This window comes from Monodelphis domestica, chromosome 3 (genome assembly GCF_027887165.1).
Source record: "Monodelphis domestica isolate mMonDom1 chromosome 3, mMonDom1.pri, whole genome shotgun sequence".
NCBI lineage: Eukaryota > Metazoa > Chordata > Mammalia > Didelphimorphia > Didelphidae > Monodelphis > Monodelphis domestica.
Genome location: NC_077229.1, coordinates 533709977 through 533733509, shown reverse-complemented (window position 1 = coordinate 533733509; position 23533 = coordinate 533709977). Strand labels below are relative to the sequence as shown.

Sequence of the window (23533 nt, the reverse complement as noted above, 5' to 3'; positions counted from 1 at the left end):
GACAATAAAACCATACTAGTGGGAGACTTAAACCAACCATTATCAAATTTAGATAAATCGAATCAAAAAATAAATAAGAAAGAGGTAAAAGAAGTGAATGAAATCTTAGAAAAATTAGAATTAATAGACATATGGAGAAAAATAAATAGGGATAAAAAGGAATACACCTTCTTCTCAGCACCACATGGCACATTCACAAAAATTGACCATACATTAGGTCACAGAAACATAGCACACAAATGCAAAAAAGCAGAAATAATGAATGCAGCCTTCTCAGATCACAAGGCAATAAAAATAATGATTAGTAATGGTACATGGAAAACCAAATCTAAAACCAATTGGAAATTAAACAATATGATACTCCAAAACCGTTTAGCTAAAGAAGAAATCATAGAAACAATTAATAATTTCATCAAGGAAAATGACAATGGCGAAACATCCTTTCAAACCTTTTGGGATGCAGCCAAAGCGGTAATCAGAGGCAAATTCATATCCCTGAAAGCTCATATTAACAAACAAGGGAGAGCAGAGATCAATCAATTGGAAATGCAATTGAAAAAACTCGAAAGCGATCAAATTAAAAACCCCCAGCAGAAAACCAAATTAGAAATCCTAAAAATTAAGGGAGAAATTAATAAAATCGAAAGTGATAGAACTATTGATTTAATAAATAAGACAAGAAGCTGGTACTTTGAAAAAACAAACAAAATAGACAAAGTACTGGTCAATCTAATTAAAAAAAGGAAGGAAGAAAAGCAAATTCACAGCATTAAAGATGAAAAGGGGGACAGCACCTCCAATGAGGAGGAAATTAAGGCAATCATTAGAAATTACTTTGCCCAATTATATGGCAATAAATACACCAATTTAGGAGAAATGGATGAATATATACAAAAATACAAACTGCCTAGACTAACAGAAGAGGAAATAGAATTCTTAAATAATCCCATATCAGAAATTGAAATCCATCAAGCCATCAAAGAACTTCCTAAGAAAAAATCCCCAGGGCCTGATGGATTCACCTGTGAATTCTATCAAACATTCAGAGAACAGTTAATCCCAATACTATACAAACTATTTGACATAATAAGCAAAGAGGGAGTTCTACCAAACTCCTTTTACGACACAAACATGGTACTGATTCCAAAACCAGGCAGGTCAAAAACAGAGAAAGAAAACTATAGGCCAATCTCCCTAATGAATATAGATGCAAAAATCTTAAATAGGATACTAGCAAAAAGACTCCAGCAAGTGATCAGAAGGATCATTCACCATGATCAAGTAGGATTCATACCAGGGATGCAGGGCTGGTTCAACATTAGGAAAACCATCCACATAATTGACCACATCAACAAGCAAACTAGCAAGGACCACATGATTATCTCAATAGATGCAGAAAAAGCCTTTGATAAAATACAACACCCATTCCTATTAAAAACACTAGAAAGCATAGGAATAGAAGGGTCATTCCTAAAAATAATAAACAGTATATATCTAAAACCAACAGCTAATATCATCTGCAATGGGGATAAACTAGATGCATTCCCAATAAGATCAGGAGTGAAACAAGGATGCCCATTATCACCTCTACTATTTGACATTGTACTAGAAACACTAGCAGTAGCAATTAGAGAAGATAAAGAAATTGAAGGTATCAGAATAGGCAAGGAGGAGACCAAGTTATCACTCTTTGCGGATGACATGATGGTCTACTTAAAGAATCCTAGAGATTCAACCAAAAAGCTAATTGAAATAATCAACAACTTTAGCAAAGTTGCAGGATACAAAATAAACCCACATAAATCATCAGCTTTTCTATATATCTCCAACACAGCTCAGCAGCAAGAACTAGAAAGAGAAATCCCATTCAAAATCACCTTAGACAAAATAAAATACCTAGGAATCTATCTCCCAAGACAAACACAGGAACTATATGAACACAACTACAAAACACTCGCCACACAACTAAAACTAGACTTGAACAATTGGAAAAACATTAACTGCTCATGGATAGGACGAGCCAATATAATAAAAATGACCATCCTACCCAAACTTATTTATCTATTTAGTGCCATACCCATTGAACTACCAAAATACTTCTTCACTGATTTAGAAAAAACCATAACAAAGTTCATTTGGAAGAACAAAAGATCAAGGATATCCAGGGAAATAATGAAAAAAAACACATATGATGGGGGCCTTGCAGTCCCAGACCTCAAACTATATTACAAAGCAGCAGTCATCAAAACAATTTGGTACTGGCTAAGAAACAGAAAGGAAGATCAGTGGAATAGACTGGGGGAAAACGACCTCAGCAAGACAGTATACGATAAACCCAAAGATCCCAGCTTTTGGGACAAAAATCCACTATTCGATAAAAACTGCTGGGAAAATTGGAAGACAGTGTGGGAGAGACTAGGAATAGATCAACACCTCACACCCTACACCAAGATAAATTCAAAATGGGTGAGTGACTTAAACATAAAGAAGGAAACCATAAGTAAATTGGGTAAACACAGAATAGTATACATGTCAGACCTTTGGGAGGGGAAAGGCTTTAAAACCAAGCAAGATATAGAAAGAATCACAAAATGTAAAATAAATAATTTTGACTACATCAAACTAAAAAGCTTTTGTACAAACAAAACCAATATAACTAAAATCAGAAGGGAAACAACAAATTGGGAAAAAATCTTCATAGAAACCTCTGACAAAGGTTTAATTACTCATATTTATAATGAGCTAAATCAATTGTACAAAAAATCAAGCCATTCTCCAATTGAAAAATGGGCAAGGGAAATGGATAGGCAGTTCTCAGATAAAGAAATCAAAACTATTAACAAGCACATGAAGAAGTGTTCTACATCTCTTATAATCAGAGAGATGCAAATCAAAACAACTCTGAGGTATCACCTCACACCTAGCAGATTGGCTAACATAACAGCAAAGGAAAGTAATGAATGCTGGAGGGGATGTGGCAAAGTAGGGACATTAATTCATTGCTGGTGGAGTTGTGAACTGATCCAACCATTCTGGAGGGCAATTTGGAACTATGCCCAAAGGGCGACAAAAGAATATCTACCCTTTGACCCAGCCATAGCACTGCTGGGTCTGTACCCCAAAGAGATAATGGACACAAAGACTTGTACAAAAATATTCATAGCTGCGCTCTTTGTGGTGGCCCAAAACTGGAAAACGAGGGGATGCCCATCAATTGGGGAATGGCTGAACAAACTGTGGTATATGTTGGTGATGGAATACTATTGTGCTCAAAGGAATAATAAAGTGGAGAAGTTCCATGGAGACTGGAACAACCTCCAGGAAGTGATGCAGAGCGAGAGGAGCAGAACCAGGAGAACATTGTACACAGAGACTAATACACTGTGGTATAATCGAACGTAATGGACTTCTCCATTAGGGGCGGTGTAATGTCCCTGAACAACTTTCAGGGATCCAGGAGAAAAAAAACACCATTCATAAGCAAAGGATAAACTATGGGAGTGGAAACACCGAGAAAAAGCAACTGCCTGAATACAGAGGTTGAGGGGACATGACAGAGGATAGACTTTAAATGAACACTCTAATGCAAATACTATCAACAAAGCAATGGGTTCAAATCAAGAAAACATCTAATGCCCAGTGGACTTACGCGTCGGCTATGGGGGTTGGGGGGGAGGAAAATAAAATGATCTATGTCTTTAACGAATAATGCTTGGAAATGATCAAATAAAATATATTTTAAAAAAAATGTAATTATATGTAATTGTTATTTCTCATTGTTAAATAGAGGTTTATATAGAAAGACCAAAAAATACACTATGACCAAGTGATTCACTAATTATTCTGTTTACGCTTGCTAATACCAAATGCCTAAGTGCTGATAAAATTGAACATCCTTAATTATATTTCTTTTTCATATTAAATACTTTAGTTTTTAATTTAAATTTAAAAAGAATAAAAAAGGCATTTGTTCAGTGACTTTTATGTGCAAAGTATTTCCCTAAGCACTAGCAATATGTATAGAAAAGCTTAAGGAGCTCACATTCTAATGGAAGAGATAAAATATATGACAATATTAGCTCCAAATCAGACAGAAAAGGCCCACAATCCTTTCAGAGAAGTAACAAAGCAGATCTTCAATGTTATTTCTATTGATAAATTCATATATATTTCTGATTTTGAACCATACTGGGTAGTACTAAGGATTTTGGTGCCAAGAATTTCATTTTCCAAGGCTTCAGCAGCTTCCTTCTGCACTTCTGTCATAGTACCTTGCTACTTTAGATAGGCTGGTTTGCTTGCCCTGTAAATGACAGTTGTTAAGGATATCTAACTCCTTCTTCACAGGCATTGATCCCTTGGATGATGGTTGTGAGGTCAGATCTATGAGGTCAATCTGTGAAGAACTTCTATTTCTGGTCCTCTTGAACTTACCTGCCCATTATGTCAGCAGTTGTTGGTGGTAGTAAGGATGTCATCTCCACGAGTGTTACTCCCTTCAGTGATAAATGTGGTAACCAGGTGAGAAGTTGGGCTACTGAAATGAAATTACAACTATTAATACTACTAATACTATGAGAAATTAGTATTTTATTTCATATTAACATGAAATTTTATAATTAATTTAAAACAAACAATACAGAGGGCAAACAAGGATGTAAGAGACAAAATTTTAAACTGGAATGGGCTTTATAGAGTTATCTCAAACAATCCTGTCGTTTTAGAGATAAGGCCACTCACCCTAGACCACATGAAGTGATGTGCCTAAAATACTATCATGGATTCAGACATTTTAATTCCAAATTCAGCACTCTTTATAATATAGCACAATTGTTTTTCTAACCAAGGCAGAAATTCTTCAACAAATAACAGGAACAATTAGACAACAAGAGATGAATGAAATAGGAAGCACGAGGTTATGTCCCTTGGAAATCAAGATCCAAGAGAACACTGGCAGTTCTCTCCTGGATCCAAATTCATCTCTTCACCACTCCAATTACCTTCTCACCCTAGTGAGGTCTGCTCCTGAAAGTCCCACCTGTGATTGCAGAGATTCTACCCAGAATATTCTTATGAGGAAAATTGTATGCCAAACATGTTTAAGATAGAAGTCTATCTTGGCTCAGAGGCTCCTGATTCTCTGGACTTTAACGTTTTCCCTCTTCCCCACCCCCACCCCCATTTTTCAATTCCCTTTAGAATGAACTCACCTTAATGGCACAAACTTTCTTTTTGCCTGTTACTTGTACTCCTAGAATTCAGAACAGTGGCTGGTATATAGTAAGCCCTTAAATGCTTTATCTAGCTACACATACAGAATATGTATATTTTGTGTTGTTACTATTTCAGTTTTCAAAACGATGATGCAATTTCATTGGTATTGGCACGAGTTTCTTCCAATACAGATTAATAGATCATGTCTGAGAGTTGCTATGGCTAAAAAGTCATCACTACACAATCAGCATAGTTATTAGACCCTAAACTTCAGATAACACATATTAAGAGTCCATTACCAGGCTCAAATTGAAAGCCTTTACAGCTTAAGAGTAAGACCTGCCAGACTTATACACAACTGTCATCGCCTTCAAGCCAGTCACCTCTATGTAATAATAAGGAATCAGAGTAAAGCCTTATTCAAAAAGTAAAAAGGATTTGTGATCTCTGAGATTCAGGAGTTCCCTTCAACAATGCAAGTAACAAGTCATTCATCCTTGCCAATCCCATTTGTGCTACTCATCCATGTCTTCCCACTGCCACTGGAGGTCTACACAACATCTCATTTTTCACCAACATCCTGAAAGTACCATAGGAACATTCTGGCCATTCATCTATCATCCTTCAACCATGCTATCTAACTAACCCATCACTCTTTCTCTCCTATAATCCTCTGCTAACATTCTTTCCTCCTCTTTTTAAAAATTCCTCATTGGTTATGTTACATCCTGCTCAGATTCACTACTTAAGTTCCTACTGTTCTCTTACTAGTTCTGTAGAGACAGTGGCCTTCCAGACCTGGCTGCTATACAACACCATCAGCAAAATGCTTGTAGTAAGAAGATATGTGAGTAAAAGTGTCTCTGTCCCAGATATGCATACTCTAGGAAAAGCTCTATTGGTTGTCTATTAAATCATGGGTGATAGACATTCTTCATCCAATTGATCTTTTCCATGTGAATGTGAACAGATCTCTTCCAGGAGAGAACCAAAATCTTTGGGTTTGATTTAGTCAATAAATCTAGTCCACAAGAAATAATCCACAAACAGGAGCACCTGGAAGACCACATATGATCCACTGGGAATTTATCCTCACTGTGGACTCTATGCTGGATCTCCTGGGTAGAATACCTTTCCCCTTAAATCATCCCCTCTTCTTCATTTTCCAATTAAGAGCATCAGTGCCACCACCAGTGTCCTACACAACCTTGACATCATCTTCAATTCTATGGAGCTAAGCAATACAGTACTGGACCTAGAGTCAGGAAGGCCTGAGTGCAAATATGACTTCAGATACCTACTAGTGATGTAACCCCTGAGCAAGTCACTCTGCCTCAGTTTACTCAACCATAAAATGTGAATAATAACATTCCTCCCTCCCCATGGTTGTTGTGAGGGTCTAATAAGATAATATATGTAAAGTGCTTAATACAGTGTCTGGCATATAGCAGGTACCTAATGAATGTTTATTTCCTTCCTCTCTTCCTTACAGCAATTAATTTATGCTAGATTAGTTTTAATATGAAATTATTATAATGTTGATATCATTTATGCTTTACCATTTTTAAAATGTTAATAGAATGTTTAAATGATTCAAAGTTATCTTCTTAGTTATATACTATATCTTTTTCTCATTACGATTCTTACTGTTTATTAGACATTCTGATCTTAGCTTTAAGTTGATCGAATGATCTGACTTTACACACACAGCTGACAGAGATAGCTCTCATGTCTATAAGTCTTTTCTGTTTGTTATTATCTATGAAATTCTTACTAGTGGTTGATTATTTTCCTTCCAATATATCTGTTCATTCTGCAATAAAATTAAATTTGCATATTTTAACAAGACAAGAAATAAGAAGGTTATTAATCAAGGATAAGGAGCACAGATTTTTAGGTCAGTTCTTATTCCTTGGAACTTGGCACAGTATGGGTATTTGAAAGTTAATAATGCACCCAGATTTCTATGCTAAGTATTTAGATAAATTACAGGTTATTAGGTAATACTGAGAATTTAATTCAATTTTCTTTTTTACATATTGGTTATTAGGAAAACCGAAGGATACAACTACTCATAAATATATTCCATGTAGATGACTTTACAAAAATAGTCAGCACAAGTGTTGAAAAATGTCATAAATATGTCAGTGGGAAACTTTCATTACATGAAAAATAAAATTTAGCACAGATATACATAATGAACAAAAAACTAAATTCATTAAAAACTATAATCACAAAGGTCACTGAACATTGAAATTGTCTAAAGAGTCCCACTGAATCTCAAAATAGAACTCATTTTTAAATAAAGTTCAGTAAATATTTAATAAAAGTCTACTAAGTACATGGTCTGGGCCACATAATGGAAATTCAATGACAAAAACAAAACAGAATTCAAAGGAAGTTAATAAACAAGTCTAATTCCAAATTGGAAAAGTGTATGTGTCAAAAACATGAAGTTTGTGTTTTCAAGTTCATTGTATTATACACTTTGGAGATAGGTTTCTTATAAAAATATCAAAGGGTTATAATTAATGTTTTAACAACTGGGTATGCAACATATACCATTAGAATGGAACATCGGGAATATGAGTCATCTTTTATTAAAGTCAAGTCAATAAGCATTTACATATATATTATATGAATATATATAATAAGCATCTATTCTGTGCTAAGCACTAAGAACACAACAAAATGTGAAGATGGGTCCTAGTCCTGAAAAAGCTCATAGTCTAATGGATGAAACAGTATCCTGATAACTTTATACAATCAAGATACAGACAGGAGTCATCTCAAAGGGAAGGCATTAAAATTAAAAAGAACTTTGAAAGGCTTCTTAGAGAAGATAAAGTGTTTTAGCTGAGACTGAAGAGAAACTAGAAGGTAGAGATGAAGAGGGAGAATTCCAGGCCTGAAGTAAAAAAGTTAAAATACTTGGCCTCAGGAAGTGGAGGTAACATGCAAGGAACCTCAAAGTCAGGCTCAAAGGATAGCAGAATAATGAGGGGAGTAAGGCATAAGCAAACTAGAAAGGTTGTGAAAGGCCAAACAGGGATTTTATATTTGATCATGGAGGTAAGAAGGAGTCACTGGAGTTTATGACAAAGCATATGGTGAGATAATCCTTTATCATAATATAATGAATTATGAGACAAAGCATATGGTGAAATGCACTGAAGCTAATAAAAAGGAATGATACTGGCTTATAAGGCAATTAATTTAAAAAACAAAATTTTACAAGTCAACAGAGATCTGTTCATAGATATCTGTTATTAGAATGAAATCCAAAAGCAAAGGAACTTATTATCCATTAGTTTGTTTTCTAATTCCACATTAAATTGGAAAGTAGAAATTTGTAAAAACTTAGATGAAGTGATACAGAGTAAAATGAACAGAGCCAAAAAGCCAAGATATATAATGCCTTACAACAAATATAAATTGGAAAAAACCACCACCACCAAGCAATCAAAAATGAATGTCAAAAACTTACAAAAAATAAGCTTGACCCTAAGGAAGAGATAGCAAATGGTTAACTTGCCCCGCCAATCCTCCATTACTATTCAGGGGTGGGAAACTCACAGGTGTAAATGTATGTTTTCAGCTATTAATCGGTTTTGATAATTGTTTTCTTTTTCCTCTTCTTAAAAAAAAAAGAGTCTCACTATGTGAAATGGCTCTCTGGGAGTGAGGATAACAGGGACAAATTAAAGTGATATAAAACAAAAGATAATCAAGAAAAATCAACTTTTTAATAGGAAGAGCAGAGAAAAAATTATTAGAGAAAAACATTCTTGGAGTTGAGAGACTTCCGGTTAAGATGGCGGCTTAGAGAAAGCTAAAGTTCAGATCTCCGGAAAACCCTTCCCGACCGATCTCAAACTATAAGCTCCTAAGGCACCGAAATTCAAAACGATCAACAGCACAGACCCTGGGAACCCTCCTCCTCCTGGACCTGGACCCGGTTCAAAAGGTACGGCTCCCCTCAAAAGCCAGAACCCAAGATCACTCGGACCTCAGGGGTAGAAGCACAGAGTCCAAGGCTCCCGGAAGGGCTCAGAGAGCAGGGTCCTCGGAACAACAACCCTCAGGGCCTTCTACCCGAGTCCCAGTGAAAGTTACTGCCTGGGGCTCCTGCTGCAGAGAGCTGGTCGAAACAACAGCAACCCTCAGGGCAGGCAAGACAGCCTCACGGGCTGGATCCTGCTATCCAAGTCTCAGTGAAAGTCCTTGCCCTCGGAGCTTGGGGAAGCTGCAGCCCATCCCCCCGCAGGCCGACGAAACAGCCTCACGGCCAGCGATTCTGAAGGCAACTTCCGGAAAGCGAGCCGGGGGGAGAGTGTGGCCTCGTGGTCCGACCCTTCCATTCCAGTTCCAGTGAGGCATATTCAGTTTAACCCAGGGAAAGCTCATAGAACCAACATCTGCCCAGGACTAAAGCCTCTGAACACCAGACAGAGATAAGAAAAGCTAATCCTCCACATTCAGAGATGGCAAACTCCACAGAAGCACAGAAGCCCCAAAATACCAAGAAAAATAAGAAGAAAGGGGTGACTTTGGACACATTCTATGGAGCCAAAATACAAAATACAGAGCAGATAGAAGAAGATATACAAGAAAATGCTCCAAAATCTTCCAAAGGAAATAGAAACTCTCCACAAACCCATGAAGAATTTGAATCAGAAATGACCAAAAAGATGGAAGCCTTCTGGGAGGAAAAGTGGGAAATAATGCAAAAGAAATTCACGCATCTACAAAACCAGTTTGACCAAACTGTAAAAGAAAACCAGGCTTTAAAGCGAGAACTAATAAAGCAAAGCCAAAACACCAAGAAATTAGAAGAGAACATAAAATATCTCACTGACAAGGTGATAGATCTGGAAAATAGAGGGAGAAGGGATAATTTAAGAATAATTGGACTCCCAGAAAAGCCAGAAATAAACACCAAACTGGACATGGTGATACAAGATATAATCAAAGAAAATTGCCCAGAGATTCTAGAACAAGGGGGCAATACAGCCACTGACAGAGCTCACAGAACACCTTCTACACTAAACCCCCAAAAGACAACTCCCAGGAATGTAATTGCCAAATTCCAAACCTTTCAAACAAAAGAAAAAATCCTACAGGAAGCCAGAAAAATACAATTTAGATATAAAGGAATGCCAATCAGGGTCACACAAGACCTTGCAAGTTCTACTCTGAATGATCGTAAGGCATGGAACATGATCTTCAGAAAGGCAAGAGAGCTGGGTCTCCAACCAAGAATCAGCTACCCAGCAAAACTGACTATATACTTCCAAGGGAAAATATGGGCATTCAACAAAATAGAAGACTTCCAACTTTTTGCAAAGAAAAGACCAGAGCTCTGTGGAAAGTTTGATACCGAAAATCAAAGAGCAAGGAATACCTGAAAAGGTAAATATTAAGGAAAGGGGAAAAATGTTATCTTCTTCTTTTACTCAAACTCTCTTCTATAAGGACTACATTTATATCAATCTATGTATACTAACATGTGGGAAAAATGTAATGTATAAATAGGGGGTAAAGAAAGACCAAATAGAATAATGGTTCTCACACAAAGATTCACATGGGAAGGGGAGGGGAAGAAAACTCCTATAAGAAGGAGAGGAAGAGAGGGGGGGGGGGGTTTACTTAAACCTCAATCTCAGGGAAATCAACTCTGAGAGGGAAAAACATCCAGATCCATTGGGATCTTGAATTCTATCTTACCCAACAAGGGTAAGGAGAAGGGAAAACCAAGGGGGGGAGGGGGAGAGGGAGAACAAAAAGGGAGGGAAAGAGAGGGGGGAGGGGGAGGGAACAAAAAGGGAGGGACTAAAAAGGGAAACATCAAGGGAAGGGACAAGGGGGACTGATTCAAAGTAAATCACTGGACTAAAAGGTAGAGCCGAAGAAGAAAAGGTTAGAATTAGGGAAGGCAATCAAAATGCCAGGGAGTCCACAAATGACAATAATAACTTTGAATGTGAATGGGATGAACTCACCCATAAAACGTAGACGAATAGCAGAATGGATTAGAATCCAAAACCCTACCATATGTTGTCTTCAAGAAACACACATGAGGCGGGTTGACACCCACAAGGTCAGAATTAAAGGATGGAGTAAGACCTTCTGGGCCTCAACTGATAGAAAGAAGGCAGGAGTGGTAATCATGATATCTGATAAAGCCAATGCAAAAATAGACCTGATCAAAAGGGATAGGGAAGGTAATTATATTTTGTTAAAAGGGACTCTCGACAACGAGGAAATACCATTAATCAACATGTATGCACCAAATAATATAGCACCCAAATTTCTAATGGAGAAACTAGGAGAATTGAAGGAAGAAATAGACAATAAAACCATACTAGTGGGAGACTTAAACCAACCATTATCAAATTTAGATAAATAAAATCAAAAAATAAATAAGAAAGAGGTAAAAGAAGTGAATGAAATCTTAGAAAAATTAGAATTAATAGACATATGGAGAAAAATAAATAGGGATAAAAAGGAATACACCTTCTTCTCAGCACCACATGGCACATTCACAAAAATTGACCATACATTAGGTCACAGAAACATAGCACACAAATGCAAAAAAGCAGAAATAATGAATGCAGCCTTCTCAGATCACAAGGCAATAAAAATAATGATTAGTAATGGTACATGGAAAACCAAATCTAAAACCAATTGGAAATTAAACAATATGATACTCCAAAACCGTTTAGTTAAAGAAGAAATCATAGAAACAATTAATAATTTCATCAAGGAAAATGACAATGGCGAAACATCCTTTCAAACCTTTTGGGATGCACCCAAAGCGGTAATCAGAGGCAAATTCATATCCCTGAAAGCTTATATTAACAAACAAGGGAGAGCAGAGATCAATCAATTGGAAATGCAATTGAAAAAACTCGAAAGCGATCAAATTAAAAACCCCCAGCAGAAAACCAAATTAGAAATCCTAAAAATTAAGGGAGAAATAAATAAAATTGAAAGTGATAGAACTATTGATTTAATAAATAAGACAAGAAGCTGGTACTTTGAAAAAACAAACAAAATAGACAAAGTACTGGTCAATCTAATTAAAAAAAGGAAGGAAGAAAAGCAAATTCACAGCATTAAAGATGAAAAGGGGGACAGCACCTCCAATGAGGAGGAAATTAAGGCAATCATTAGAAATTACTTTGCCCAATTATATGGCAATAAATACACCAATTTAGGAGAAATGGATGAATATATACAAAAATACAAACTGCCTAGACTAACAGAAGAGGAAATAGAATTCTTAAATAATCCCATATCAGAAATTGAAATCCATCAAGCCATCAAAGAACTTCCTAAGAAAAAATCCCCAGGGCCTGATGGATTCACCTGTGAATTCTATCAAACATTCAGAGAACAGTTAATCCCAATACTATACAAACTATTTGACATAATAAGCAAAGAGGGAGTTCTACCAAACTCCTTTTACGACACAAACATGGTACTGATTCCAAAACCAGGCAGGTCAAAAACAGAGAAAGAAAACTATAGGCCAATCTCCCTAATGAATATAGATGCAAAAATCTTAAATAGGATACTAGCAAAAAGACTCCAGCAAGTGATCAGAAGGATCATTCACCATGATCAAGTAGGATTCATACCAGGGATGCAGGGCTGGTTCAACATTAGGAAAACCATCCACATAATTGACCACATCAACAAGCAAACGAGCAAGAACCACATAATTATCTCAATAGATGCAGAAAAAGCCTTTGATAAAATACAACACCCATTCCTATTAAAAACACTAGAAAGCATAGGAATAGAAGGGTCTTTCCTAAAAATAATAAACAATATCTATCTAAAACCAACAGCTAATATCATCTGCAATGGGGATAAACTAGATGCATTCCCAATAAGATCAGGAGTGAAACAAGGATGCCCATTATCACCTCTACTATTTGACATTGTACTAGAAACACTAGCAGTAGCAATTAGAGAAGATAAAGGAATTGATGGCATCAAAATAGGCAAGGGGGAGACCAAGTTATCACTCTTTGAGGATGACATGATGGTCTACTTAAAGAATCCTAGAGATTCAACCAAAAAGCTAATTGAAATAATCAACAACTTTAGCAAAGTTTCAGGATACAAAATAAACCCACATAAATCATCAGCTTTTCTATATATCTCCAACACAGCTCAGCAGCAAGAACTAGAAAGAGAAATCCCATTCAAAATCACCTTAGACAAAATAAAATACCTAGGAATCTACCTCCCAAGACAAACACAGGAACTATATGAACACAACTACAAAACACTCGCCACACAACTAAAACTAGACTTGAACAAATGGAAAAACATTAACTGCTCATGGATAGGACGAGCCAATATAATAAAAATGACCATCCTACCCAAACTTATTTATCTATTTAGTGCCATACCCATTGAACTACCAAAATACTTCTTCACTGATTTAGAAAAAAACATAACAAAGTTCATTTGGAAGAACAAAAGATCAAGGATATCCAGGGAAATAATGAAAAAAAACACATATGATGGGGGCCTTGCAGTCCCTGACCTCAAACTATATTACAAAGCAGCAGTCATCAAAACAATTTGGTACTGGCTAAGAAACAGAAAGGAAGATCAGTGGAATAGACTGGGGGAAAGCGACCTCAGCAAGACAGTATACGATAAACCCAAAGATCCCAGCTTTTGGGACAAAAATCCACTATTCGATAAAAACTGCTGGGAAAATTGGAAGACAGTGTGGGAGAGACTAGGAATAGATCAACACCTCACACCCTACACCAAGATAAATTCAAAATGGGTGAGTGACTTAAACATAAAGAAGGAAACCATAAGTAAATTGGGTAAACACAGAATAGTATACATGTCAGACCTTTGGGAGGGGAAAGGCTTTAAAACCAAGCAAGATATAGAAAGAATCACAAAATGTAAAATAAATAATTTTGACTACATCAAACTAAAAAGCTTTTGTACAAACAAAATCAATATAACTAAAATCAGAAGGGAAACAACAAATTGGGAAAAAATCTTCATAGAAACCTCTGACAAAGGTTTAATCACTCATATTTATAATGAGCTAAATCAATTGTACAAAAAATCAAGCCATTCTCCAATTGATAAATGGGCAAGGGAAATGGATAGGCAGTTCTCAGATAAAGAAATCAAAACTATTAACAAGCACATGAAGAAGTGTTCTACATCTCTTATAATCAGAGAGATGCAAATCAAAACAACTCTGAGGTATCACCTCACACCTAGCAGATTGGCTAACATGACAGCTATGGAAAGTAATGAATGCTGGAGGGGATGTGGCAAAGTGGGGACATTAATTCATTGCTGGTGGAGTTGTGAATTGATCCAACCATTCTGGAGGGCAATTTGGAACTATGCCCAAAGGGCGACAAAAGAATATCTACCCTTTGACCTAGCCATAGCACTGCTGGGTCTGTACCCCAAAGAGATAATGGACACAAAGACTTGTACAAAAATATTCATAGCTGCGCTCTTTGTGGTGGCCCAAAACTGGAAAACGAGGGGATGCCCATCAATTGGGGAATGGCTGAACAAACTGTGGTATATGTTGGTGATGGAGTACTATTGTGCTAAAAGGAATAATAAAGTGGAGAAGTTCCATGGAGACTCGAACAACCTCCAAGAAGTGATGCAGAGCGAGAGGAGCAGAACCAGGAGAACATTGTACACAGAGACTAATACACTGTGGTATAATCGAACGTAATGGACTTCTCCATTAGTAGTGGTGTAATGTCCCTGAACAACTTGCAGGGATCCAGGAGAAAAAAACACCATTCATAAGCAAAGGATAAACTATGGGAGTGGAAACACCGAGAAAAAGCAACTGCCTGAATACAGAGGTTGAGGGGACATGACAGAGGATAGACTCTAAATGAACACTCTAATGCAAATACTATCAACAAAGCAATGGGTTCAAATCAAGAAAACATCTAATGCCCAGTGGACTTACGCGTCGGCTATGGGGGGTGGGGGGGAAGGAAAAGAAAATGATCTATGTCTTTAACGAATAATGCTTGGAAATGATCAAATAAAATATATTTTAAAAAAAATTAAAAAAGAAAAAGAAAAAGAGAAAAACATTCTTTCTGTGCCCAATGTGCTTACATATAGAGGAAAATAAATTACTGATTTCTGGCTCCTTGACTTATTAAGCTGAGTTTATGCAATAATTATGAACAAAGCATGGGTCAGAAAAATGATTTACAGAACAAGAAAGTTTTCAATGAAACCTAAAAGTTGACCTTGATTACAAGAAGGACTTTGAACAAAACATTAATTTAAGAAATTTTAAGTTACTTAATTTAGGCTTCTTTCTCATTTTACAGATGAGGAAACAGAGGCAAACAGGGTAAAGTAACTTGCCCAGTATCATACAAATAGTGTCAGAGGACAGATTTGAGTTCAGGAAAATGAATCTTCCTTATTTCAGGCTTGATGTTCACTGTGCCACCTAGTTGCCCAACAACTAGAGTTAAGATCTAGGAATGTCTGGCTTATAAGACACTGGTTTGAAATGTAAAATTTTAGATACAACTATTTAATCAATTTACAATACTATTTAAGAAAGTATTATATATAAATTCTCTATTTTACATAAATTCTTATATTTAATATATAAATTATATATTTTTTATTTTTAATTCATTATTCACTATAAACTTAATAAAACATATTGAGGTAATCCATTGTTAGGACTGGAAGAAGACTTCATAAAAGAATTTGATGAGTCAGTAATGCAAATTAATTTGTTACTGTGTAGAAATTTTTTAGTCATTTCTAACTCTTTGTAACCCTGTTTGAAATTTTCTTGGCAAAGATACTAGGGTAGTTTGCCATGTCCACCTCTAACCCATTTGACAGATGAGGAAACTGAGGCAAACAGAGTTAAGTGACTTGCCTAAGGTCACAATGCTAGTAAGGGTCTGAGGCTATATTTGAATTCAGATATTTCTGACTCCAGGCCTGGTGCTTTCTCCTCAGTACCACCTAGCTGCCCATTCAAAATAATAGAGACACATTATTTGTACCACTTTAAATCACAAGAGAAGATGTGTTCTGGAGACATCCACAGATATGAAGAAGGAAAGGAAAGGAGTGGAAGAGATCCAAATGGAATCTGGAAAAGGCAGGATATAGACGGATTATCCAGACACAGTGATTTGTGGAAGAACATACCCAGGAAAGAGGAAGAGGAAGTACCCAATGGTTACAGGAGAGTTTGCTTTCAGAAACAGCCATAGTCATTTTAATGGTTTTGTCATCTCCAATGGCAAAGGCAGAGAGGGACCAATTACCACAATCTTATAGGATTTGATGATCAATAATAGTAACTTATTTACTTTGATGCCACCTTCTAATTGGTTTTCCATATGTATAAATATCATGTCACTTTCTATGCAATCATATAATCAATGCTGCTATACTAATAGATTTTTCTTTTTAATTTTGTTTTCATATTTATATTATTTACCTTGTACACAAATCAAAAATGTTCCATTCCCTTAGATATGATTTCTTTAAATACTTCTTCAATTAAATGAGAAAATATTCCACCATGCCCTATGGCAGATATACAATAAGTTTGTGGGAGAATCAATGTTAATGCAGTTATGGAAATAGTATGATTTGTTCAACTATTCCCTAAACATTAAATGGAAGCTATTTCTGGGTTTTAGGTATCAAAACAAAAGCATCTATGAATATTTTTATACAAAGAGTACTTTCTTTTCCCTCTTTTAAATTACACAGGTTAATAAATGGTATGAAATTGGCCAAAATATATAATCCATCTCATAACTGTAATAATTATATATTCATCTATATTTGTTCTATATAAAATATGGGGCCAGATTTTATCAATTAGACAATAAAGCACATGTTTTCCTAACTATTAATTTGGTCTCTTTAAAAAATGTTTTATTTTGTTTCTCCATCACCTACATTTACTTTAATAACCTCAATTTTAAAAGAGGGAGGAAAAGGGAAGGAAACAAGCATTTATATAGGCACTATACGTCAGGAACTGTGCTAAGCTCTTTTTATTTAAAACCCTTACCTTCTGTTTTGGTATCAATACTAAAACAGAAGAGCAGCAAGGGCTAGGCAATCAGGGTTAAGTGATTTGCCCAGTATCACACAACTAAGAAGTATATGAGGTCACATTTGAATCCAGATCCTCCCAGCTCCAGGCCTGGTGTTCTATCCATTATGCTACCCTACCTGGCCCTGTGCTAAGAACTTTTTACAAATATTATCTCATTTGATCCTTACAAGTAACTCTGTGAGGTAGGTGCTATTTTTCTCTATTTCCCAGTTGGGAAAACTAAGCAAAAACAGAGGTTCAGTGACTTGCCCAGAGTCACACAGAGAACAACAATTTATATGGAATCAGAATGGTATATGTTTGTGATTTTATTGTGTTTGGATGATCTCAGTAACTGAATAGGAAAGAAGAATGCACTGGAAGAAGAAAGAAGAGAAAGACTGGGAAGAAATTATTTCACATAAATGGAGTGTGCAAAAGTGAATTTATATAAGGTGGGAAGGCACTTGAACTGGCAGAAATACATCTTATCAAACAAGGAAATAGGAAGGAAAGGAGTTAAAGGAAAAGTGAGATACAAAAGAGGATAGGAATTAGTTAAGAGAGGCATTAGTCAAAAGCAAAACAGACTTAAATTAAGAGAGGGCTGGAGGTAAAAGAGAAAAATACATATAAGAAAAAAGGATGGAAGGAAATACATAATGAGCAATAAAACTGTGACTATGAATGGATTGGAGTCACCCATAAAATGAAAGTTTAACATACTGGATTAGAAAACAGAATCCAATAATATGTAGTTTACAAGAAACTCATATGAAACAGAAAGATACACATAGAGTTAATATGAGGAGCTAGACCAGATAAACTGTTACATTTCAGCTCAGGCAAAACACACACACACACACACACACACACACACACACACACACACACAGAAGATAGGGATCACAGTCTCAGACAAAGCAAAAGCAAAACATAATTGATTAAAAAATAATCTGAGAAATTACATTTTGCTAAAAGCTACCACAATCAGTGAATTAACATCAAAACTAAATATGCATGCAACAAATAGCACAGCATGTAAATTCTTAAAGGAAAAGTTAAATGAATCAAAAGAAGAACGATATGGAAAAAATTAATATTTGGGAGACTTTGATTTCCCCCTATAAGACTTGGATAAATCAAATAAAAAAATAATAAACAATAAAGAAGTTAAGAATCTGAATAGAAATTTAGAAAAGTTTGATATTATAGACATCTGGAAAATATTTAATGGAAAGAGAAAAAAGCATATATACCTTTTTCCTCAGAAGTCTATGATCCATTCATAAAAAATGACCATGTAGTAGTATAAAAAACATCAAAGCAAATCCAGAAAAGCAGAAATATGCAATGCATCATTTTCAATGATAATCCAATAAAATTTACATGCATTTTAAAAAGCCTTGAAGGCAAAGATTAAAAATTAATTGGAAACTGAACCCTAAAGAATGGGTAGATCAAAGAACAAGTTAAAGAAGCAATTTCATTAAAGATAATATCAATGAGATAACACAAAAAAATTTGTGGGAATGCAGTAATTAGCAGCAATTTTATACTTCTAAAATCTTTCATCAATAAAAGAGAAAGTAAGCAAATCAATAAACAGGCATGCATAAAAATCCTAGAAACCAAGCAAATAAAAAATGTTCAATTAAATAGCAAAAGAGAAGTCCTGGAATCAAAAAAGAAATCATTAAAATTAAAAATTAAAAATTAAAAATGTTAAGTTACAAGATGTTTTTAAAGAAAAAAAATTAATTAATCATTACCTAATTTGATTTTTTAAAAACAAATTACCATTATCAAAAATTTTAAAGGCAAATTTGTAACCACTGAAGAGGAAATAAAAGCCATTGATTAGGTGATAATTTATCCAATTATATGCCAACAAAATGTTTCAGTCTAATTAAGTGGATGGCTACTTACAAACAATATAAATTGTCAAGATTAATTAAAAAAGAAATAGAATACTTAAATAACTCTATATTGGTAAAATAAATTGAACAAATAAAAAAAATTTGCTCCTAATAAAAAGGCAAGGATCAGGTAGGTTGACAAGTGAATTCTACCAAATATTTAAAGAGCAATTAATTCTAACACTACATAAACTGTTTGAAATATAGGTAAAGAAGGGATTCTACCAAATATTTATAATGCAATTTGTGGCTGATATCTAAGCCATGGAGAATAATAACAGAAAAATAAAACTATAGACTAATTTCCCTAATGAATATTGATGCAAAAATTTTAAATAAAATATTAGCAAGGAAACTACAATATGTTGCTAAGATCACACACCAGGTTAGACCAGGTTAGCCAAGAATGAAGACTGGTTCAAAACTAGGAAAACTATAAAGATAACTGACTTTAATTAATAACAAAATCAACCTAATCTACTTGGTAGTATTTTTAGATTTACCAGCATCACCTATCCAGCAAATCTGAGTATATTCTTTCAGGGGGAAAATGTATATTCAATAAAATAGAAGATTTCCAAGCATTACTGAGGAATAAGCTAGACCTAAACAAAAATTTGAAGTCCAAACATGAAGCCCAAGAGAAGTCTAAAATGGTAAATAAATAAAAAGAGAAAATTTAAGGGCCTCATTAAGGTTAAATTGCATGTATCTCTACATGGAAAAAGGGCATCTGTAATTCTCAAAAATTACTCTGAGTAGTAGAGCAGAAAGAAGAAATATATTTAGAAGAAGGGTGGGGAAGTAAGCTGATTATGATGATATGATGTATAATGAAATGACATATATGTAAATGTGACAGTATGAAATAATATGTATGATATATGTTATGATATGTAAAAAAATCAAGGGGTGAAAAAGAGGATTGCAATGAGAGAAAAGGGAAGGAAGAGACAGAATGGGATAAATTATATAACAAAACGGGGCTTGAAAAACCATTATGGAGAGAGGAGGATAAGGGGAGTAATTGGAGGGAAGGTGAAGTGGGGAGGGGGCAGTGTGATAAAAAGCAAAACACTGGGAGGAGGAATGGACTGAAAGGGAATATCAAAAGGGGAAAATAAGATGGAGGGCAATACACAGTTAGTAATCATAACTCTGAATGTGAATGGGATGAACTCATCCATAAAATAGAAGCAGATAGAAGAGTGGATTAAAATGCAGAATTCTACTATATGTTGTTTACAAGAAACACATTTGAGGCAGGGTGACACACAGAGTAAAGGAAAGGGGCTAGAGAAAAATTTATTGTGCATCATCTAAAATAAAAAAGTGGGAGTAGTAATCATGATTTCAGACAAAGCTAAAGTAAAAATTGATTGGATTAAAAGAGATAAGGAAGGCAATTAAATCTTGATAAAAGGCAGTATAAATAATGAAGAAATATCAGTACTCAACATATATGCACCCAATGGTACAGCATTCAGATTTCTAAAGGAGAATTTTAAGGAGAAAATAGGTAGTAAACCCATACTAGTGGAGGACCTCAACCTTCTTCTATCATAACTAGATAAATCGAACCAAAAAATAAAAAAGAAAGAAGAAAGGGAAGTGGGTGAAATGTTAGAAAAATTAGAGTTAATAGATATCTAGATAAAACTGAACAGGAATAAAAAGGAATATACCTTCTTTTCAGCAGCACCTGGTACAAATACAAAGACTGACCATGTACTAGGACATAAAAACATTGCAAGCAAATGCAAAAAAGCAGAAATAACAAATGCAACTTTTTCTGATCATAATGTGATAAAAATGATAATTAGTAAGGGATTGTGCATAGGCAAATTTAAAATTAATTGGAAACTGAATAATCTAGTTCTTCAAAACCAGTGGGTCAAAAAACAAATCACAGAAATAATTACTTATTTTATTGAAGAGAATGACAATGAGGAGACAACATATCAAAATCTATACAATAAAGCTAAAGCAGTACTCAGGGGAAAAAATTACATCTTTAAATGCCTATATGTATAAGAGGGAAAAGCCAGAAGCAATGAAAAATGTGAATTTGACAAACCTATCTCAGGAGAAGAGGAAATGGAACCCCAGCTGACTTCAGGGGATGGTATGGAATTTTTCAACCAAGCTCAAAAAGACAGCAGTTGGAAAACCAGGGGTTCTTTGCTCCTGGAGCTGAGGGGGGAAAGGAACTAAACCTCTTCTGTGAAGATACCCAATTTCTCAATCCTTTTGACTGAGCCACAGAAATCTCATCTGTAAACTGGTGACACTTTTAGGACAAAGACTTTTGTCCCTTAGGGGAACCTCATTGCTTATCCTGAAGAAAGACTCACTGTTTCAAACCCCAAAGACCTGTTTAGGAAATAGCTAGTGATTTCCTTTTTCCCTCTGTCCTCATAACCCTTCAATCCTTTACACCTAAATAAAGACAATCTTGATTTCAATAGAGACTTCAATCAGACTCAATGTGTTAACTTCAAAAAACATCATTTCAAGAAGGAGGCTGAGGGGAAATTTCACTTACCCTTTTAGTCCAGTCAGAACTTACTCCATTTGTTAATAGCCAACTTGGGGGAAGAGGAGGAAGGAAGGAAGTGTTGCCTTATATTCAATCCCCAAGTGTCTAGCAATTGTGGTTCCTTCTTCAAAGTCCCCCACTAATACATATATCAACAAAATAAATAGGGAGGAAGTCAATGAATTGGGCTTACTACTTAAAAAATCAGAAAAAGAGCAAATTTAAAATCCACAGATAAAAACTAAATTGGAAATTTAAATTTAAAGGAGAAATTAATAAAATTTAAAGTAAAAGATCTATTGAACTAATAAATAAGACTAGGAGTTGGTATTTTGGAAAAAAATAAAATAAAGTACTGATAAATCTAATTAAGAAAAGAAAGGGGAAAAAAGAAAGAAAAGAAAGAAGAGAATCAAATTAACAATATCAAAAATGAAAAGGGTGATCTCACCACTAAGGAAGAAGAAATTAAGACAATTATTAAAAACTATTTTGCCCAATTATATGGCAATAAATATGACAATCTAGGTGAAATGGGTGAATATCTGTGAAAGTATAAAATGCCTAGATTAACAAATGAGGAAATAGAATACTTAAATAATTCCATCTCAGAAAAAGAAATTCAGCAAGCCATCAAGGAACTCCCTAAGAAAAAATCCCCAGAGTTAGATGGGTTCACAAGTGAATTCTATCAAACATTCAAAGAACAACTAATTCCAGTACTACTCAAACTATTTGACAAAATAAGCAAAGGAGTCTTACCAATTTTTTTTTTATGACACAAATAGGGTACTGATCCCCAAGCCAGGAAGACCAAAAATAGAAAAAGAAAACAACAGACCAATCTCCTTAATGAACACAGATGCAAAAATCTTAAATAAAATATAAGCAAAGTGACTACAGCAAATCACCACAAGGATTATTCACCATGACCACATGGGATTTATACCAGGAATGCGAGGATGGTTTAAGTTTAGGGAAACCATCCTCATAATTGACCATATCAATAACCAAACTAACAGAAATCACATGATTATCTCAATAGATACAAAAAAAGCTTTTCACAAAATACAACACCCATTCCTATTAAAAACACTAGAAAGTGTAGGAATAGGAGGGCCTTTCCTCAATATAATAAACAATATTTATTTAAAACCATCATCAGCAATTATCATCTGCAATGGGAATAAGTTAGACACATTCCCAATAAGATCAGGAGTGAAGAACACCTTCCCAATAAGATCAGGAGTGAAGTACACCTTCCCAAAAAGATCAGGAGTGAAGCAAGGATGCCCATTATCACATTATTATTTAATATTGTATAAGAAATGCTAGTGGTAATAATTAGAGGAGAAAAAGAAATTGAAGGGATTAAAGTATGCAATGAGTCTGCTAAACTATCACTCTTTGCGGATGATATGATGGTTTACCTAGAGAATCCTAGAAAATCAACTAAAATACTAGTAGAAATAATTAATAATTTTAGCAAAGTAGCAGAATACAAAATAAACCCACATCAATCATCAGCATTTCTATATATTTCTGATACAACTCAGCAGCAAGAGTTAGTAAGAGAAACTCAATTTAAAATCACTCATGACAAAATAAAATATTTGGGAATCTATCTGCCAAGACAAACCCAGGAATTATATGAATACAACTACAAAACACTTTTCACACAAATAAAACTAGATCTAAACAATTGGAAAAACATTAATTGCTCATGGGTAG

General features: G+C 34.9%; 1 protein-coding gene across 10 annotated transcripts in view; it reads right to left on the bottom strand.

Annotated features, from left to right (window-relative positions):
• Nucleotides 1-23533, bottom strand: part of LOC103103181 (uncharacterized) — a 275130-nt gene that overhangs the window by 227015 nt on the left and 24582 nt on the right. For 5 of the 10 annotated variants that reach the window (XM_007486577.3, XM_007486573.3, XM_007486581.3 and 2 more), the window contains one exon: nucleotides 4435-4537. The exons of 1 other annotated variant lie outside the window; for it this stretch is intronic. The gene's annotated coding sequence lies outside the window, so the exon portion shown is untranslated. Of the gene's footprint in view, nucleotides 1-4434; nucleotides 4538-21808; nucleotides 21922-23533 lie in introns of those variants that run through there. 4 more of the 10 variants (XM_056825023.1, XM_007486574.3, XM_056825022.1 and 1 more) reach the window with 3 other exon arrangements.